Here is a 21,204-nt window from a genome sequence, read left to right as displayed (position 1 = left end):
GACTCTGTGTCCCCTGCCTCCCTACAAAATGCCTACCTGCAATTTTCTTCTTCAGCTTCATATAGATATAGAAAACAAAACAGATCACTCCATGAATGAACAAGCAAACTAGCTGTCAGTCAGACCAGACAATCTTGGTACAAATAAGGGAAGATTACTGGAAAATACATAGTTTGATAGGGTGACAGAAATCACTCTTGTCAAGTTGTATTAATACACAGTGACTTGCAGGCTACTTTGGGTGCCTTACTTCTCCAAACTTCTTTTTTTTTTCCATGACTGTAAATGCTGAACTACATATTTCTTATGACCCTAGTACAGGGTGGTTGGATTGGTTTTGTTATGATTCATTATCAACTGCTTTAAAATCTTATTTTTTCCCTCATGATTTAAGTGAATGTGTCATTGTCACTTGGGAACAAGCAACAAAAAGCATGAACAGGAACATGTTCAGCACAGTGAGCAAGGCCAAATATTTTTGGATCTCTGTCTTCCAGCACAACTAGAATAATTTCAAAGTTTCTCCTGTAGACCTTGCTGAAAACTCCTACCACTCACTGAGAATTCAGTAGTGGCTGTGCCAATGCAGCCTTTCATTTTAATTAAATCTAAAAATCAGGAGTTATTTAACATTATTTTATACTGCTTATAGCAGTAATTGGACTCTATGTGCCTTTTTTTTTTAATTTTTTGCAGCCAAGGGCATAATTCTGGCAGGTTCACACAGCTTTTGCTCAGAAGCCCCGAGTACACAGATCCTTCAAGCCAATTGGGACACAGCTAACAGATGCTCAGAGACGATGTTATGGGTGGTTTTTATAAGGGCTCGGCTCTCTTTGGCTGCTAGACAGGATTCCTCACAGAGGTGAGCCAGGAAAAACTAATACCTAAGTAGAAGTTCCTTTGCAAGGCAATTACAACGCAGCTAATGCCCATGTCTTTTCCAGGGCTATGATAAACTCAGCTCCAATGCAGGAAAAAATGAGGTTACTGGAGAGGAACCCAGGCACAGGCACTGAAAATCTCATTCAGAGTACAAGGGCCTTCAGCCTCGGCCCCTCTCCAGCTCCATTACCCACTGATCTTGTGACTCATCCTGCATGAGAAGACTCGTTGTGACCATAGATACAGCCCAAGCTTGATCACTTTGTTTTGGACTAGAACAAAATTAGAGTGATTTAGCTATAGAAGTGTGTACAAGGTGGACAAGGCACACCTAGCTCAGCACTCCTGTCACTCTGGGGGAAAATGTCCCCGGCTCCCCTCCAGCCCGGTCGGGCTGTCTGTACTTATGGCAGATGAGGCTATGCCTTCAGGTCTGTCACTAAGGAGCTGAAGTAAAAGTTTCTCCAGCTTTCAAGGAGTTCCTTGGACTCTGTTATACCAGGTTTTAGCAAGTGAGCAGCAGCTTTGGGGAGGGGTGGGAAGTGCAGAAGCACCTGGGGAAGGATGCCGCTGCACCTTGCCAATCCTCTGGCAGTGGCAAAGCTGGTTTGGGGAGCTGCCTCCTTCCCACTGCTGCCACCCCTATGCATCCCTGCCTGCACAGGAGAGCTACCACACCTTTCCCCTGTGCTAATTCAGCTGCTTACCTAACCACAGCCAAGCTGGGTACACGTTCACACATAGAGTTTAAAAAAAAACCTCCAAAAGAGCACTACATTCTTTAAAAAAACCCAAACAAATCACCCCCAAATCAAAACATCTCCCAGGTCTGGCACGAAGCACAGCCCTTCCAGAAGCTGAATCAGCTGGGGAGGAAGCAGTTCCCACCAGCTGCAGAGAATGAGAAAGAGGCACAAGGAACAGGGGGCAGGATGGAAACCACCGAACTCCACCCTTGCCCATAAAGAAAGAGGAACAACACTCAGCCTGAAAGCTACATTTGCAGACAAAGGATGACTACAAGCATATTAAAGGAGGTAGCCCAAGCAGCACGACACATGTCTCAACATAATGCATATGCACTCCAGCAGCAAGCCTTTATCGTGGGGTGCCTGCAGTCCCGCAGTACCTGAGCCACCCAGACACTGGCTGTGCAGGCTGCAAAGCCTTCTGGATCCTGGCCATTTCGATGATCTCAGGTCCACTGGTGGCAAATAAGTCATGTTTTTATTTACCTTTCATTTTTAAGCATTTGGATTTAAATTGCTCTTCCTTCTCAAATTAATACCAGGAACAAGGAGATTAATATTTTGTTAAGAAAATGCTTACATTCCCTCAGTTCATTTGACTCCAGAAGCTGGGGATTTAAGCTAGTGATAAACTATTTTCAAGACTAGTGATAAAATTGTACAAATTGGCATTAACCTACAAGACAAATACACATCTCTCTCTGAAAGCTCTCCTCCTTCCCTGTCAAGAAAAATCCCTTGCAAACAGTGCCCCAACTCCCTGTGTCTCTGCACCTTGCTCACACAAGCTTCCATCAGCTTCCAGCAAGAGCCACTCAAGGGACTTTTTAATCCCACCTCCCTGCTGCTCAGAGCCTGGCACCAGAAAACTCATACCCATCATCTGTGCAAAGTTCAAGCCAGTGACCAGCAGTGCTCTCCAGAGGCCAGTACTGGGTCCAGTACTGTTCACCATCATCATCAGTCAGCTGGATGGTGGGGCAATGTACCCACAGCAAGCTTGCAGGTGGCACACAACCAAGAGGAGTGGCTGATACACCAGAGTCCTGCTGCCATACGGAGGGACCTTGACTGACTCAAGAAATGGACCAACAGGTCCATTGTCCAACGTCATGAACAAGGAGAAGTGCAAAGTCCTGCACCAGTGGGGAACAGCCCCAGACATCAGAATATGCTGAAGGCCACCCAGCTGGAAAGCAGTCTTGCAGAAAATGAGCTGGGGGTCCTGGTGTATACTGGGTTCAGCATGAGTGAGGGACATGCAAAGAAAGCCTATGGTGTCTTAGGCTGCATCAGATGGAGTGTTACCAGTCGGTTGAGGAGGTGAGGCCACACCTGGAGTACCATGTTCAGTTCTGGGCTGAGTACAAGAGGGGCATCAACATACTGGAGAGAGTTAAACCAAGAGCCACAAATACAATTGAGCATCTGGAGCACCTCTCTGTGAAGAAAACTTGACAGAGCAGTGACTGTTCAGTCTGGAGGAGAGAAGGCTTGTGGGGGATCTTGTCAATATATATAAATAGCTGAAGGGAGAGTGCAGAGTGTGGAGCTTGCTGCTTTACAGCAGTGCCAGTGACAGCACCAGAGGCAAGGGGCACAAAATGAAACACAGGAGATTCTTTCTAAACATCAGGAGACACTTTTTCACTGCAACGATGACCAAACTGCCCAGGTTGCCCAGATGTAGAGTGTCAATTCTTGGAGATATTCAAAATGGCTGACTTTAGCAGGAGCTACTTGAGCAGGAATGTTGGACCAGATGACCTCCAGAGGTCCCTTCCAATTCTCAACCATTTTGTGATAATGTGATCTCAGGAAATAAAGGACACACCAATCTGTCCCCAAAAGTTAGTGGTGGTTAGTATGAGCCAATACCTAAACCAGGGTACCCACACACAGTTAGACCTCTTCTGGAAGGTGGAAAATCAGCAGTGCCCTTTGGTAGTTGTGTAGGAGTGAGCAAGCCCAGCAGGACGAGGGCAGTGGCTCTCAGACTATGGTCAGGTACTGGGTGCCATGGGAAATGACACCCAGGTAATGGCAAAACAATAAGCAGCCTGCCACAGCCATGCCAGAGAGCATCACCTGTCAACTGTTCATCCATGCAGCAGCACAGCAGAGAAGTGAGAGAGGTTAAGAGGCAACAGTATGTGCTGGTTCAGAAAGCTTGGAGGCTGATGGGATGAGAAGGTGAAAGGGGAAAGAAGAGTCTGGATCTTCTTCAGTAGCAAATGTCCAGGGTTACAAAAACTGTCAGGACAACACACCTATTACTCATACTTGAGTTTTTTTCCTGAAACCAAACCTTTTTGGCACCTCTGAGGAGCTATTCTATCTAGAGGAGTTTTAAAAGCCATCAATGTCTTAAAGTTCCATAATATTGGAAAGGTGAACAACAGAGAAGTCCTCTCTCAGCATTCACCCCTGTGTATCCATTCCTATGAAGGAAAAGGTTGAGTGTAGTATTCAAAGATGCCCTTTAACCAAATCTGCAGAAAAGCACCACTGCTTTGCTAGTTTGGCTAAAGCCTATGTGCAGTCTGAATTAGGAAATGGCTTAAATAGTCCTATGGACGTTCCCAGGTAGTAAGGCTGGGGACAACTGGAACATATGAAAATATCTCTTATAGATTACTGAATCAGCTTCCAAACATGCCCCAAAACCACTCAGTGCCTGCCAGAGCATCTCAGAACTAATCATTGCTAGAGGTCCTAGGAGATCTATCCTTGTCAGAAACTGAGCTGCTGAGTCCTGGCCTCCAGCCAGCTCTACCCTGTGACCACCTTCCTGGGGCCAAGGGCATCAGCACTAAGTGCTGAACATGGTCCACCAGAACAAAGAGCTTTGCCTGTGCTGAAGAAAAATCTGTTCAGTCAGATCCATCACACACCTCCCATCATGCCACTGCTCCCCATTTTTCTCCACCATCTTCTCATTTGCGGCTTGTCTGTGCCTAAAGGCAGAACAATCATCTGCCCTGAGCAGAAAAGAAAGATGTGAAAGCTATAAACTTCCTAAACATCCCTCCTGCCAACACCTGTCATTCGTTTCTACATTTCCTATTTGCTCTGTTTTCATTTAAGGTATTATATGACTCAGATGAGGCCTCAACAACTTCAAAAGAATTCCTGTGTCTGACTGCCTCAGCTTTATTAAAAGTAACTGAGCCATTGATCATCATCAGAAGATGTCTCAGGAGAAACGATATCATTTGTAAACAAATAATCCTGTGAACACAAACACTCCACCAGCTATGAATAATAGGGAAACAAATACGTGGTCGGGGAGGCGAGAAGCCCTCCCAGCACACCAACAGACCATGTCAGGGATAACAAAGAGAGTCCCACCTTTACAAGCAGCACAGCTAACAAGAACATGCTCTTCCAAAGGCAGGGTGAGGGGGAGAAGCAATTTTCTTTTTCTGTTTTCAAGTATCTAAAAGCAATTTTATGCTGCTGGCTTAGGGTGCGAGCAAGCAAGACTGCTCATCCCTAATACAACCAATTCCCTACATCCAGAGGGTGTTTTTTTAGCTGACAGTTTCCATACACACCCTCACATTCTGCATTTCATGGCTGACCAAAGAGTGAAGTCTCTGGAAGGGAATGCATGACTGCATGGCAACACCTGTGAAAAATCAAACTATTTTTCCTTCCCTTACCTCCAGCTAGCTACAAACAGGATCACCCTGAGATATGAAACTGGCATTTACAGAAACAAATTAATGAAGATCTGCACCATGGATTAGAGCACATAAAGTGTGAAGGATGCTATAGAAGTCCACTGACACATCTGCCAGTCACTCATTCTTCAAGAGTAGTGGACCAAATACCCATAAAAATGGACTATTTAAAATAAATGCCTTCATATAAAACAAATGCTTTCATATGAAATAAATGCCTTTCATATGAAAGGTCAATGTTTCATATTACAAAATGTAATGGACAACCCCTGGCAAACATTTAATTTCAATACAGTCCAGGTTCAAAAGCTGCTGCTGCTGGAATGGAGCAGCTATTGTACAATTCTATTTTTTGGAAGGAAAAGGATGCCAAAATCTGGACCAGATGCCCTGCATTCCCCAACAAGGAGTATGTTTAGCATATTCAGTTTAATACCACACCATTCATATGGAAGCCATCAAGAATCTGCAGAGGTGTGTCAAACAGAAAGTAGGCATCTAACCAAGAATAGCCACAACAGAGCAGACACAGACAAGGTCCTTTTGGTCTGCAGCCAGAATCCTAAATACCTAGAAATAATGGATTGGTAGGACAGTGTCCCTGAATCAGCTGGGGCAAATTCCCAACTTTCCAGAAAACCACCTGGTAAAATTTTCTTTGAAGAAATCATTCTGTATGGAGGTGGAAAAAGAAACAACCTCATATTATCTTCGCTGCTGGGCAAATACATCATGAAATCTAAAGCATGTGAACTAGCCACCAAAAAGCCCAGCTGAGCTGATGCCTTGAAGTGAAATTCAGCTTGCCTCAGTTCATACAGAGTACAGCTATCAGCAGCTCACTTGCTTTGGGGGCTAAGGGTGTTCATCAGTGTGTAAAGGTGCTGAAGGAAAGAAACAGCAGCACTGCCATGTGGTTCTTCAATAGAAATGCTGCAGCAGTCGGCAAATTCAGGCCTCGTCTAAACACAAGAAGCTTCTCTAGGCAGTCTAGAATTTCCTTTGAAGTATATCTCTACGAGCACATATGGTCCTGGAGCACATCCACACACATTCACCAGAAGGGAATGAGAGTGGGTGGAATACATAAGACTATCCCTAGGAATGGGAGAAGGAAGAGAGAGAATAAAAATTCTGGCATAAACAAACAGCTGCTATTTCTAGTCCTCCTGGTACCCCCTCCTCCAGCCCAATGCCACTCTGCAAGATGCCTTGTTCAACTTAAGAGACAAACAGAGAATTAAAAGCACAAAACCATTCACTTTTACAGCCCAATTATGACCACTTACAAACACACTGTAAATCTATTCACTGCTTGACAGACCAGGTACATCCCAGCAAATGCATTTGCTCAGTGTGTACTCCATGTTGCTTGATATTCTCCATGTATCTTGAGTGTGCACATTCAAGCAAGAAAAAAATTAAATAAACCAAGTCTGGATTAGAGTCAGTCCACAATAGCAGGGAAAAATGCGTAATTATTGACAGTGGCTTGGTTGAGCTTACAAAAGCTTAATGGAAAAAGATTTTTCCATAATTGCCATCTCTAACCTTTTATCCAAGCTCAGTGGGTACATTACCTAAGTCAGCAGGAAGTTTAGCCACTCCATATGAAATTAATAACATTTACGGGCTGACCCATAGCCCATAGCTTTTAAAACAAGAGCTATGAAGCTTCTGTCCTTCCATCAAGGAACAGTGCATACCACACTGAGTTGCTTTAACAAAACAAAACAACCCCCCCACTCCTCCAGGCAGCTTGAGTCCCTGAAGAGTGAGCCTTCCTCTTTCACATACTCAAGAGGAAATTAACCTTACATACTAATTAGAGGAACAAAAACAAGCATCTCAAGAGCAGTGCATTCCATCTGCTGACCTGCCATTACCTTTGGGGCAGCAGCTTCCACATCATCAGTGTACCTCTCTTCTATCACCCAAATGCCCTGAGAAGTGCTTCATGACCCGAAAGAGGAGCTTCCCTGCTGGCCTTGGCACACCTACCCCTGTGCTTGCAGGCCCATTTCTCTGGCCCATCCATTCACCCACCCAAAGAACAGATCTTGCTGATGTTGAAAGGATGTGTTCCAAGTCTGGATGCCTATAAAATGGACCTGCATGCCAAATGAGAACTTTCAGCCTGACTTCATATTTATGTATACGAGAACAAGATAAACTAGTTTAATTAATGCTTACCCAGTTCTTTCCACTTTACAGTGGAAAGAACCAAAACAGATATGAGAAGCTAAAATATATTCCTGAAGAGATACTATTAATCTGTTTTGAAGTGGCAAGCATGAAATATTTGAGTATCTGTGCTAAAATTCTAGGTGATGACCGAACAGAGCAAAAACAGCTCAGCAACCTGACTTAACAAAATTGTGTTGAAAACCATTAACATGAATACAGCACACATGCTTTATAAGATGGTACTTTTCAGTGTCATAGCCTAAGAAGAGAACAAGAAAAGTCAAGGGGAGGATAAACAAGGCTGGCTGGGAATTGATTGCCACCTCTGAAATTTTAGTGGAACAGTTGGAGCAAGAAGCTGACTGCAGCTGAACTGAAAAATCACTATCTGTAGCTAGATTACTCATCTACTGTTAAACCAAATTAAAATGTTCTTCCCACAGGCAAGGCTGAAGATTTCAGGAAAGCCATAATTTATAACTCAGCAAAAGTTTAGAGGAAAGCTCTGCTAAACCAAAATGAATTTTGTACTTAATGGGCAGGAAAACAAAGGACAGATGGAACTTCATGTTTCTTGGTACAACAGTAAATACTACACAGCACGCAGGATGCGACTGAGCCAAGAAGCTGATGAGCTGCCTTCAAGGAGAGTTCACCATACTCAGGTCCCAGCCTTCCTTGCTCTGCAAATCACCCTTTCAAAATGTTACATGGTTGCAGAAGCAGAATAAAAAATAGATTTTTAGCAAACCAGGCCTCTATTGCAACCTTAGGAAGCACTATCAATACAGTTTGAATAGTGATCCTCCTTAACCTGTTCCATAATTAGGTAGCAAACTCATTTACAGGAAGTGCAAAGAGCAAGCATGCAAGGCACAGAAAAGCACCACAGTATTTCTGTCCAATTTGTTTTGCAGGAGTGATCATGCCTTGGATGGAAGCCTATTTCTAACAATTTATTTTTCATGTCTGGACAAGGCAATATAACTTCTTCACAATTTAATCTCTTTGCTAATAGACTTAGCTGTTATAGCTGAAATACTCAAGCTTAACAATAAGGCTAAAATACCCAGAATACTTAAATCCAAGAAATGTGTTTGCTGGCTTCAGTTCAGGACAAGTAGAAGCAATCAGCTAAGGCACAGCAGACTGGAGAACCACAGCAACACCTGCCAAGAGGTTACACTGGATTCTGCACAACTGACTACAGAACTGCTCTGAGCAAAGCACAAAAACCATCTCCAAAAAGTCTTTAATTGCCAGTGAAGCTCCTCCAAAGGACCAGCAAGCACCTGGGCACCCCGACAGCACGCCTGGGCTCCTTGGGTCAGCACTACCCTAAAATTACAGGGACGCTGAGCCAAGCTTTGCCCCCCCACCAGTCATTTGCCTGTCACGTTTCCCCTGCATTTGGTTCTGCTTTCAAGCTGCAGTTCAGTGAACAGGCTGCAATTTACCTCTTCACCCTCACCCTCAAATTTGTTTGGATAAACAGGCTCTCCTTTGTTCCAGACTGCTCCTAAATTTACACATTGTATTGTAAATCAGCCGGTACAAAGCAAGGCAGGCCCTTGAATGAAGACACTAGCTGTTCTGTTCACAGCAAAATTAAACAAGAGGCACAGAACCCCATTTATAACCCCAGTCTGGAAACAATTGGATTTTAAAAGGTGAGAGGTTTTAAAAAGTTTACTAAACAAACCTATCCAGTTACAGAGTCTATAGTCAGCTCACAAACAAGTTCAAGGCTATATAAGTTGCCAAAATAGTGTTATTTCTTAAGAGAATACTAACCAGTTTAAAAGCTTGATTTTTTTGCTGTTTCAAGGACGCAAGAATTATTGGCAAGTGATTTAGCTTTTACTGAGTATTCAACTAGGGAGAAATTAGTCACAGAGGAAGGGAATGAACTGTTCACCATGTGTATTAAAGACAAGAGACCTAAACAGCATCCAGGAGTTTCAGGATAAACATCAGGAAAAACTTCACAGTAATAACAGCTGAGCAGAGGAATGACAGCTACCAAGTCTTTTCCTTTAGAGGAGGAGGTTCAATGAATGGCTTAACCACAGCTGATTCTCTGCCTTATGACAGAGCATGGACTCCATCTGCATATGGCTTCTTCAAATCCCACCTTAAATCTATTTTTCATTATTTTAAATGTTCTTTTAAATAAACTGAGTTTGCTGAGAAATCTCACATGGGCTGATATTACAGAAGAGTCCACAAGAAAAGAGATCAAAACTAACCATTATTTGATAGCTGCCCAAGTTTCCTAGGAAGCTATCAGCTCAGTCCCAAAACTGAGGAGGTATTCAGAATAATAATAATAGAAAGAATTAAAAAAAAAAAATTGGTTGATCCAAGGGCCAAGAATAAATTGCATTTGATGTTGTCTGCAGTCCAGAATTGAGGCCTTCTGATGGGATCCTATGGAGAAACTTCAGCTGGACCTAAGTAGGATGTCATTCACTGCTGCAGAGAGCCCTGCATTCTTCATAAACATCAAGCTTAAAAAACCAAATCCCAAGTCTGAATCATAAGCCTGTGTGCCAACAATATTTTTATTCCTCTGGTTACTTTAAGGGAGAGAGGGAGAGAAACATTATAGGTTTGGGTTTAAAAACATTTTTTCCCTGATTACAAGAAGTATGCTACAATAAGAAGTGTTCTACAACTCTTTTTGGTACATCTACCATTAGTAGTACAACAAACCATCACCATCCAGCAGTTTCAGATCTAAACCAAAAGAAATTCAGGAGACAGAGAACATACCTCCATTTGATGTTTCAGAAGCCAGGGCCTCACTGTTCATGTTGTAATTCTGACATGATCTCATTGCCAAAAAGTACTTGTCAAGCAAGAAGAGAAGCTCAACCTCTTCTTTGCCACCAGCCCCAGCAACACTGCCCAAGCACAAGAGCCAAATGAGAGGTCACTGCACAAGCTGCTGCCCTTGGCCACAAAAAATAAAAACGTCTGATAGAGTTGTGACCATGGCAACTTCCCTTTGAGACTCTTGTGCTGCTTGGCTCCCACTGGAGTGAGGCCTGCCCTGCCCTCTGTCAGGGAAGGAAGCAATGTGGCACCACTGCAGCTGCTGGGAGCACACCACAGCCAAACCCTTCTCCCAAGCAGGGCAAGGCTGCACACTGGGTTGACACAATGCCTCCCACAAGCTGAATTCACCCCTTATGCCCTCTACCATGCTTCCAGCCCTGCTACGTGATCCACCTTTTATCCAGCTTCTCTCCATGACTAGCACAATAACCATCACTGGAGTGCTTCAGCTGCCTCCAAGCTTCACTTGAAGCATGATCTGAGCTTTGCCCACTCTCCTCCCTCTCCTAAGCTGCCCTTCCCTCTAGGATCAGTGTTTCACAAAGAACTCACCAGTTTCACCCATTTCACCTGAAAATGACACAAATCATGGAGGGAGCACCTCATGAGACAAGCAACATGGTCACCTGAAGGTGGACCCCTTTCTGTCCTGAATCAACAGAGGTGTATGGAAATGGTGTTCTAAGGAGTGAAGAGAAGCAAACAACCCACAAGCATGCAAAGGTCTGCAATCCTAAAGAGACATTACAGCCCATCTGTCCCAGCTGGAGTACAACAGGATTCAGAGTGATTTGTGCTCCAGCTCCTCACCTACCCTGGCCCCCCATTTGGCCAAATAACTAAAGCAAGTACATATAGCCATGTCCATAACTTGTTAAAGTAATCTGCTCCTTTGTCACTGCTGCAGCCCTTGTGAGAGCATAAATACTGCACTTGGGAAATCACAAAATCATCTTCTGGAAGCTGGCATGGCACATGCTTTCCCTGAGGTTTGGTCTGAAACTGCACTGATGGGCTCCAAGTGCTCCATCAACAAGATTTACTTTCCTGCATGAGATAATGCCATTGAAACATCTGTAAAAACAAATGCATTCACTTTAATGTTAAGCCCTTGCACTAAGTATTGAAGTGACACTGCCAGATTAAAGGGACTGTAATATATTTTTTTAATACCCTGTTTTAAAGTCAGATTATTATCCATGAAAGACCTTTTAATATCTCTTCTTTGACTGAGGTGTGTGACACCTGTCTGTCCTCCATTTCTGCCTCATTTTGCTCAGGTGCACAGCACTTACCAAGGCCCACCTGTCACTTTACCAAGCTTTGCTCCAAAAAAAGCAGTGAGAGAGGCTGGGGGAACCTACACATCACCTGCCTGTGACCCACACCACTGAGGGCTGGAACACCCCAGACACCTGGTGAAGGAACACCGTGAGGCAGATGTTGGGAACATGCTGCCATCCTGATGGCTGCACCACCCCAGCCTTCCACAGCCCTTGATCACAGACACCAGCTGCTCTTCTGGCAGGCACCAGAATGGCTGCTCACTGCCAGCACAGGATGGAAACAGGTATTTAAATTTTATAACAATAAGCAACTCACCCTGTCACTTCTCATTTTAATAATTTCTTACTCTGACAAGCAGGGGCAAGTTTGACTATAAAACTACTAACAGGAATCAGAGAATCACAGAATTGTTAGGGTTGGAAGGGACCTCTGGAGATCATCTAGTCCAATCCCTGCCAAGGCAGGGCCACCAGAAGCAGGTTACACACAAACACATCCAGGTGGGTTTGAATGTCTCCTGAGAGGGAGACTCCACAGCCTCCCTGGGCAGCCTGTTCCAGTGCTCTGCCACCCTCAGTGTAAAGTTCTTTACATTCTTCTTTCTCATATTGACATGGATCTTCTTGTGTTTTAAGAAGACCATACTGAGTCCTGAACAAAGAACAAAGTGCTCAAAAGCTCTCCATGTTCACTGTGGTGCACACAGACAATAAGAAGACATAAAAAGCCTTTTTGTCTTATCTGTCTTTGACTACTGGGCAAGTAAAAACAAAAGCAAAATCATTTAGCAGAAGACCCTCAAAATCAAAACAAACAAATATCCCCCAACAATATCCCTCCAAAGACACAAAAAAATAAATCCATTCCTTTTTTGTTCCTAAAGGAAGGCAAGAAGAAATTGTAGCTGCCCCTGGAAGTGGGAAGTGCCAGAAGACAGGACAATAGAGACGTGGCACCCTCGATGCCACTGCCTCAGCCCTGTGCCCAACAAGTTCCTTCAGCTACTCTGGGTCTTGGTTTCCACATCTGCAGACTGGGGATAATAACAGGTCTTTACATCACAGGGGTGTTACAAAGATCAATTAGTTAATGTCTGAAAAGCGCTTTGAAGATATAGCAGGTGGTGAGTATTATTATGCAAATAACATGATTTAAGAAAATCACAAGTGCTGGATTAATACTAATCCCTTTGATATTTAAAAGACACCGGTTTTTTTCATATTTTAAAGCAGTGAACGTTTATGCTATAGCTTTTCACGGCTGCTGCAACCACAATTTTTAACCTTTTCTTTTCATACAGCTCCATACATAAAACTCCTCTGCAGACATCTTCACAAAATCCAATCTCAACTCAAAGCTAGGAGCAGTGGAAGAAATTATGCATGTTGATGAACTGGATAACGAGATTCCATGCAGGAATATTTCTCAGAGGATAGAATGTCACAGGCCTAACTTACTGTAACAAACACTGCAGAGTCTTTCAGTTTTAGGGCTTTTTTGGGAAGCACACTAATTTCACGCATAGAGGCATTTGTAAAACAATATAGCTGCTATTTAATTATGCCATTTTATGTGGTAGAAAAAGGTGGAGGAAAACAGGAAGCTATGGTTCATTCATTTCTTCCAAGGCTGCATATCTGAATTGTTAAAAAAAAATAAATTAATGTCTAATAACCTCATTTAGTGGTTTCACAGGAGATCAGGCATTGCAATGTTTCCTCCAACTTCCAGCCAGTGGTTGTACAACCACTTCTGCTTTAGGTGGGATGCAGGGAGTGGAGTGGACAACCACAAGCCCTCCCAGAAGCACAGCTTTCCTGAAAGCTTGCCACTTGCCATGAGAGAGAAACACAAGTCAAAAAGAGAGCCAAGGCAGGATCAGAGCAAAGAGCCTGAGGTGAGCAGCAACATCGAAAACCAAGGTGAGAGCACAGCCAAGAGTAGGTGTCCCTCTGCTTTTCAGTGTTGCCCTTGCCAGAGCTCACTGTGAAAGCAAGACATCCTGCCCAGTGCTTGAAACTCCCCATTCTCCCAGGACTTACACTGCCACGTTCCCTTTCTGTGAGGAAGTCTGTTCCTTGTCTCCTGCACTGTAAAATTTAGTGCAAACCAGCTGGTGCATTTTGTCTAGGAATCTGGAAAATATTGCTGTGATTAAAACCAGCTTAATATTAACCCTCTCTGGAATGCAGGCCTGAAATTGATATTAATGAAATAAGATCAGATATTAAAATTCTGTACAGCTGGTTCCTCAAGCTGTGCTGTAGTGTCAAATCAAATCTTTCCCCAAATCAACATACCAAATACAAACATGGGATGGCAGGTAGCATGCACGTGTGAGGAGGCAGAAAAAAGCATTTTAAAACTTTAGAAGCTGTTATGTTTACAGCTCCAGGCAGCCATGCTTCCCTTCCTGCCCCATCTCCCACAGCAGCCATATTAATAGCTATTCAATACAGTAATAGAATGCTAGCTGTACACTTTGTTGTTGGAGTTTTTTAATCTCCAGGTCAATATTAAAAGCATTTGGATGCTCTTTAGGAGGGAGGAATGACTTTGCACTCTAGGAACAGTGGAGCATGTGCAGCATTCCCTAGGAATGCTAGCAAAGGATTTCCTTCACATGTCTCTGCTATGACTGATGTGGTAATACTTTATTTTAACTGGACCCAGTAGTACAGATTCACAATTCAATTTAGCTGCACAAAAATGCACTCTGTATAACATCTGTGTGATCTTGTTAGTTGAATTTATACAATTTACATACAAAATAAATCCAAAACACCACCTGAGGGTCATTCTGCAGAAGGAGACCCTGGAGGGTCTCTGAACAAAGTTGTTGGGACACATGATTTTTACTCCTGGATATGCAGTTCTGATCCTGGGCAAGTAAGTAACAGACTCATCTTTCACTTTCCTCTCCTGTTAAATGGCAGCCACCTCATTTCCTGAAAAAGATCTAATGATAGACCTCTCCACTGAAGAACAACTCCCAAGTGGGAAGATGAGTCAGCATGATGCTTCCTCCATCTTCATGAGTAGAAAGTCAATTTCTCTCTCAAGAGTACCCCTTTCTCTCTCAAGAGTGCCCTGCAGGTAACTTGAGGTTTGGTGTACTCCATCTCCACACCTTCAGTTAATTCCCTTTCTCTGAATGTCTTGAGTTTCCCAACAGCTTACTTGAAGAAAGCATTTTGATTTTCTTGTAATCTGCTATTCATTTTGAAGTACACAGATTAATATTAAGTAGGCCATAGATATTTATAGCTAAACTTAGAAACAAGAAAAATATTCCGGCATTCTCAAACTTTCACATGTGCAGCCTCACACCACAAAGATAAAACCTAACTTAGACGACACCATGTTTTTTATCTCCTCTTCAAACAGCCAGATAATATAAAGCTACTGCAAGGACTGCTCCCTTTAGTTAACCTTCCCATCACTCAGCAGTCTGTTGCCAAGTTTCTCCAGATGAGAAGATGAAAACTATACTATGCCCACTAGACTTAACAGGCCCAGCCTGAAGAAAAAGCAAGGCTATTGTAACTGTGACAGAAAAGTAGATAAGGCAATACCTTCTGTCTGCCCACAGAGCAAGAGGAAAGCCATTCAAACTGCCACACGATGACAAAAAATAAAAAATCTGGACTCCGATGTGCTTTGTTAACCTTTGCACCAAGTAGAGCCAGGAAGTTACAATCTCTCCCATTGGCTACTGCTGCCTTTTCTTTCCCAGGAGATGGACAGAGAATGGGAATGGGTATGTACTGAAGAGAAGGTTACTCTGATGATTTGCAGCTCATACACAAAGTTTCTGGGCTGACAATCTCCTGGCTTTGCATTACAATTTGCATCACATTTGTAATTGTATTACCTGGACAGCTTTAACTTCATTAAGGATTCACAGGTAAAAAGCAGATGCTGAATCAAATCTTATAAAGCAATGTCTGCTTTAAAGGGGCTACACTAAGCAGAAACTAATTCAACACCTTCTCTTTTTGGTTTGTAAAGAGGATATTCAAAATTTCACTCAGGAAAATATATATATATGTGAACTGAGGTAAGGCTTATTTGAACTAAAGAGCAAAAATTTGTGTGGTTTGGGATGTTTGAGTTCATGCTGCATTTAAATAGCACAGCTATTTAAAAAGAAATTATTCCAGGAACATATTATCCTTTCCTTGTGGCTAATATATATATAAATTATTTTTAAAAATTTACTCAAATTGTAATATTTCCTCTCTCTCTCTCTCCAGTAAATATAAGAGCTTAGCATTAAATCTATATTAAAAAAAATCTTCTTATATATTCTAGGGACTACAAGTTCAGCCAAACTAGGTCCTTGCAGCCAAGTTTGCTGCTCTGCTTTTGGCACAAGTACAAATGAAATACTCCAGAAGACAGATATGTTACATTCTTTCAGGTGTTTTGAGTTAACATTCATGGAACTCAAGGAATTTCTATGGAAAAAAGCCCCCATCTTCAGAGAATTTCATAACCTTCAGTTGGGAAACATCAGGAGAAACTTTCCATAAGACAGAGCATACTTTTCTTTAAAAACCCTTGATAGCAACTATAAAATATATTATACATATTGTATATAATAAATTCAATTTTTTTTTTTTTTAAACAGAGATCCTGTTTCTAAAAAGGAGTAGAGCACACTCCATGCATAGAGCTACTTTTATGAAGTGGATAGAAATGTGTGAAGGAGTACCACTATAGGTTATTATCATACTGTCCTTTGAGTCATGCCAAGGGAGTAAAATTGATAATGAAGGATCTTCTTTTGGGACCAGGAGAACTCCAGCTTCCTGGAGTGTGCTGCCACATGCACAAGCATAAAATGGAAGTTGTCTTTGTGCTCATGGCCTCAGATTATAACTTGACTGTTGATTTGAATTCCTGCAGGCTTTGTACTCTTGGGACCTGCCCTATCTCATTTGGAAGAGATCACATAATGTTTTTTCCCCTTTACAGCCTCACCATCACCTTGTAGCTAAGCCTCTCAGTTGATAACCTTATGTCGAATTTTCACATTTAACAAATTTTCCTCTAAGTCAATTAGTAAAGACCATTCAATACCTAGGATGGAGCTAAATATATTAAGCATTAACCATTGATTTGTCAACTTTTTCAAAGTCACATTTTTTAATAGTTGCCTAGACTTGTCTCCTTTTAATAAATACACCAAAATGGCATCTGCATATCCTGTTACAGGTATTGTACCCTGTAACTGCTGCATACCCACCATTACAGCATCCAGATTCAGTTTCCAAATCAAACCTATAAATGTCATAGTAGCACTGAAAAATCTTTCTAAGCTCCCCCCAAAAGCCTGCCAGAGGTAAGAATCTTCCTTGTATTTAGGTGAAGTCTGTTTCAAAGCTATTTTTTTACATGTGAAGAAAATTCTCTGTATTTCTTTTAGCCCATCCTAGGTATTTCGGTTTTCTTTCTCTGCTGCAAGCAATAAAACACTTTTATGTTCAATATATGAATAGTAGAGATTTTTTAAAGCCTAACATTTTACAAGGTTTTCCTAAAGCTTGTAAAATATGAATGATCTGTGAAATGGCTCCATACATTAAAATGCAACTCAGGCATGCCAGTTCTCCATCTCTCCCTTTATTCATTACTTAGAGGGCTAGGAACCATCCTGGGATGCCTTGCACCAGGAGGGAAAGCACATAACTAGTTTCCTAACTGCTCTGTTTACTTTGCATACCTTGTGGGCAAAAGTTGGCAAGAAAGGACTGGAAGCTGTTTGCTTTGAAATTATCACCCCATTTACAAGATTCAAGAGAAAAGTCTTTTAAACTGAGGTAAGAGGGAAAAGGAAGTGACTCTGTGCATGGTTAATGCTTCAGGAGAGTGCTAGCAGTGCACTGGAGGTCATCAGCTGACAAAGAAAACTGACACCAAAAAAGTTTCCTTACCAAGTGCACAGGGACACAATATTTAGAGCACCCAGAGAGAATAAGGGCACCAGCCAGATCTATGTAAAAGGCTTGTATTTAGTTTAAAGCCACCCTATATTATTTGAAATGAAAGAACAGCTACACAGGAGCATGGCTGCTATTGAAAGTACAAACTCAACACCCTCACTCAGTTTGCAAAAGCCTCTTCTTCCCTGACTAATAGGGCCACCCAGGATGGGACCGGCAGGAAGGGAAGAGAGCTACAGACACAGGCAGGGCTTGATAACACAAAGAACTTGGCAATGAAATTACTTTAAGCAAGTCTTGAATCCTCTTCTTCTTTTTTTTTTTTTAATGGGGTGGGGTGTGGGGATTGCTTTCCAGCTTCTCAATCCAACAGTGCAAATTATGTGTTTGCACAGCCATGCTGTGAAATACAGCAGAGATGAAGGGAAACTTCTAAATACTTTTTTTCAAAGCCATATAAAAACTACATAATATACAGTCTAATGCTAGATCAGCTCTCCTGTCCAGCCCACAGCACAGCTCCACAAAACAGCACAACCAAGCAGATACTGGCCAGTGATGGCAGGAACTACTTACAGCAGAGCTGCCACTGAAGATTTCATATCATTGAATGATGGTCTGAGCCTGCTGCTAACCCACTTGGAACAAAAATGCTCCCTCCTGCCAAGCCATCTCATGGATACAGAGAGCACGATGTGAAAGTGCTTTGGAGGAGGCTTTGCTCAAGCCAGGAAATCTGGGGATGCAGGTTTACTTTTACATAGGGGCTTTTGGGAAAGCAACATGGGATAATTTAAGAGAATTAGCAGGTCCCTATCCTTTCTGGTCAAGAAGGAATGCTGCAGCATCTACTTGCCCTACTTACACTTGACAAAAATGCCACCAAATTGTACTTTTCTCTACAGATTTCCCAAAATTCCCCAAAGTGAAGCAATGAAAAAAAAACCCAAACCAACAACAAAACCAACACCCACCCACACCCCTCCCCCCCACAACAAAACAAAACACACCACAAAATCACAGAGAAATTAAATTGCTTGCTAAAGACAGCAGCAAAACCACCATGCTGAAGTCTCCAGTCAAGAAACTTAGAGCACCCCACTGCATACAGTGGCTTGCATAGATGTTGGTCTGGACACCAAACCTACTCACAAAGCAGCCCAGACTTGCAGTATTGCAGTAAGTATGCCAGTTTCATCTGACTGATTCCACTGAATTATTGGCATGGTGTTGAAGCATCTCAGTTTGGGACAGAGACCTGTCTATCCATGCCAAGTTTTTACACGTGAAAGGCCTGAGAAAACAAAAAAGTCTCTAAGAGGGAGGGAAAGGAAGCAAGTATGTAGCCACTTCTGGCCACGAGTTTACAAACACCTTCTTTTACCAACAAGCAAAATAATAACATAAAGTAACACTTCAGCACTGCCTCATTCATGAGCTCCTAACTTCCAAGGTTGCTAAACCCTCTTCTGGTATCAGAGCTCCTGTTCAAGTATAATTCAAGTAGATTAATTAAACCACAGACAACAGAAAACACAGTCTGCCTCTTCAAATTATCAGTAGGAGACAGTAGCATGAAGAGTTTAGTTTCAAGAATGCTGTTTACATTTACTCATTTTACAGGCGTAAAAATCAAAATTAAAAGAGAATAACTAATTGCTACAACTGGGAAAAGTAAATAGGCATTTAAATTTGAACAGTGGCAACAAGCAAAACATTGCAAAAGTGAAGTGGAAAGTGTTACTCTGAGCAATTGAGATACTATGTTTTGATAACTGAGTTAATTTGAGATGATTCACACCCACAAGCTGCTTAATGTCCTTTTACACTACAGGTCCAGGAGATACAAAACTACGCATAAAAATCACTATTGGATCAGACAGCATCCAGGACAATGACAAAGTAAGTGCATTTTCGTGCCAGATTATTACAGTAAATTTGAGGCTGTAATATTTCAACCTAAACCCTAAAGCACATCTGTCCCACACAGACATCTCTCATCTCGGTACACCAAGCCAACTGCACTGCAGCGCTCTACACAAGAAACTCCTCCTTCTCAAGCAAGCAGCACGACGCTTTGGAAGAAGAAATGGAAGTAAAACCAAAACCCTCCATCCAAAAGAGTTCTTAGCCCACCTGAGCAGCACAAGTGTTGCTGGTCAAAGGGACTTCTTGAGGCTCAGGCTTCTGTGCAAATAGGGTCCGGGGTGAAATGCCTTTTGATGTGTACTTGTTCCTGCTGGAAGAGACACAGAACAGATGCCTCAGAGGACACATAAGACAAGGGACTGGGCAATATGCACAATCAAACATAAAGAGCTCGCTCAGGGGGTCTATGGGCATCCTAAGCAAGGAATCATTTTGCAGCTGGCATCTCAAGACATTGCAGAAAGTTCCTCATTTTCATCTTTATAATAATAAAATATTGTGAAATCTATTGATTTTGTATCACACTGAAGGCTTTTTTCAGCAACTGAAGGCTTAAAGATCTGACATAAGCAACAGATATCAAATCATTGGGATTTTCAAAACAGGATGTCAAAACATATAGGACAAACATGTAAGAATTAGTTAACTTCAAGATCTCAAAAGCTGTCATTAGTGAGTAACATCACAATGCAACTGTAATGCTTTTTTTGCAGTTCAAAATTACTGGAATTATGCTCTATATTACCTAAGTGTTTTATTAGCTACCTGAAATAAGCAAGTTCTTTATGGTAAAATGAAGAGATTAGATGGTTTAGTAACATGAGAAATAAAAACAGAAGGCAAATCACAGAGTTAAAACAATTACTTGTCAAGCTGTGCTCATTCCAACCAAAACAATCTTAAGATACCTGAATGCAGATATAAATCTCGTAACAAGGGATGCAGGTAAGTTTTGCAGATCAGAGAACTGTGACCTCTGAAGCAAGGAAAGCAAAAGGGATGAGGTCAACACAGCCTCACAGCTAAGCATCACATTCAGAACTTCTGCTGTTATTAGAAGGGCTAAGGTGGCTCCTGGGTTCAAAGATATGAGAGTGAATGGAAATAATGATTGGGGTAGCATGGGGCAAGAGTGACACTGAAATACTCTGCCCAGTTCCATGGCTGATGATCAAAAAGAGATGTTGAAAATTATAGAACATGCAAAGTAGAGCTACAAAAGCAATTAGCATCTGGGGGGAGGTAAAAAGCATTATGTATAATCAGATTTAAAGATTCAGTCCTTTTGATAAGCCACCCAGACAACTGACAGTTTACTTGATCATCTTTAAAGAAAAAAAAATTATCAGCAACAAAAAGTCTTTAATACAGCCACAAGAAAACTTAAAAGGCATGAACAGATGCAATTCAAAACAATAAAAGGCTCTTGTTAGAGACAAGAAGAAATTCTGAAAAGGCAAAACCAAATGGGAACAAATTCTTAAAAGACGGATCTTTTTTTTTCTCAGAATTTTCAAGGTAAGATATGCTTTAGTCCCAGATTTTGTTTGGCCCATGAGCAATAGCCAAGTGAGATGTTCAAACAGTTGTGGGACTTGACAGTTCTGCTGACCCTAAACTATAGAAGACAATCTCAAAAAATCCCAAACAAAACCCAAAATCAAAGAAAAATCCCTCAATCAAATAATTTAA

At 42.0% G+C, this 21,204-nt stretch overlaps 1 protein-coding gene across 8 annotated transcripts in view; it reads right to left on the bottom strand.

Moving 5' to 3' along the window:
* The window catches only part of PLXNB2 (plexin B2), a 252,189-nt gene that overhangs the window by 222,777 nt on the left and 8,208 nt on the right, over positions 1-21,204 (bottom strand). For 4 of the 8 annotated variants that reach the window (XM_077179032.1, XM_077179028.1, XM_077179029.1 and 1 more), the window contains exon 2: positions 19,720-19,822. The exons of 2 other annotated variants lie outside the window; for them this stretch is intronic. The gene's annotated coding sequence lies outside the window, so the exon portion shown is untranslated. The remainder of the gene's footprint in view (positions 1-19,719; positions 19,823-21,204) is intronic. 2 more of the 8 variants (XM_077179030.1, XM_077179031.1) reach the window with 1 other exon arrangement.

This window comes from Agelaius phoeniceus, chromosome 5 (genome assembly GCF_051311805.1).
Source record: "Agelaius phoeniceus isolate bAgePho1 chromosome 5, bAgePho1.hap1, whole genome shotgun sequence".
Taxonomy (NCBI): Eukaryota; Metazoa; Chordata; class Aves; order Passeriformes; family Icteridae; genus Agelaius; species Agelaius phoeniceus.
Note: the sequence above shows the minus strand (reverse complement) of the source record. Positions and strands in the feature narration are given on the sequence as shown.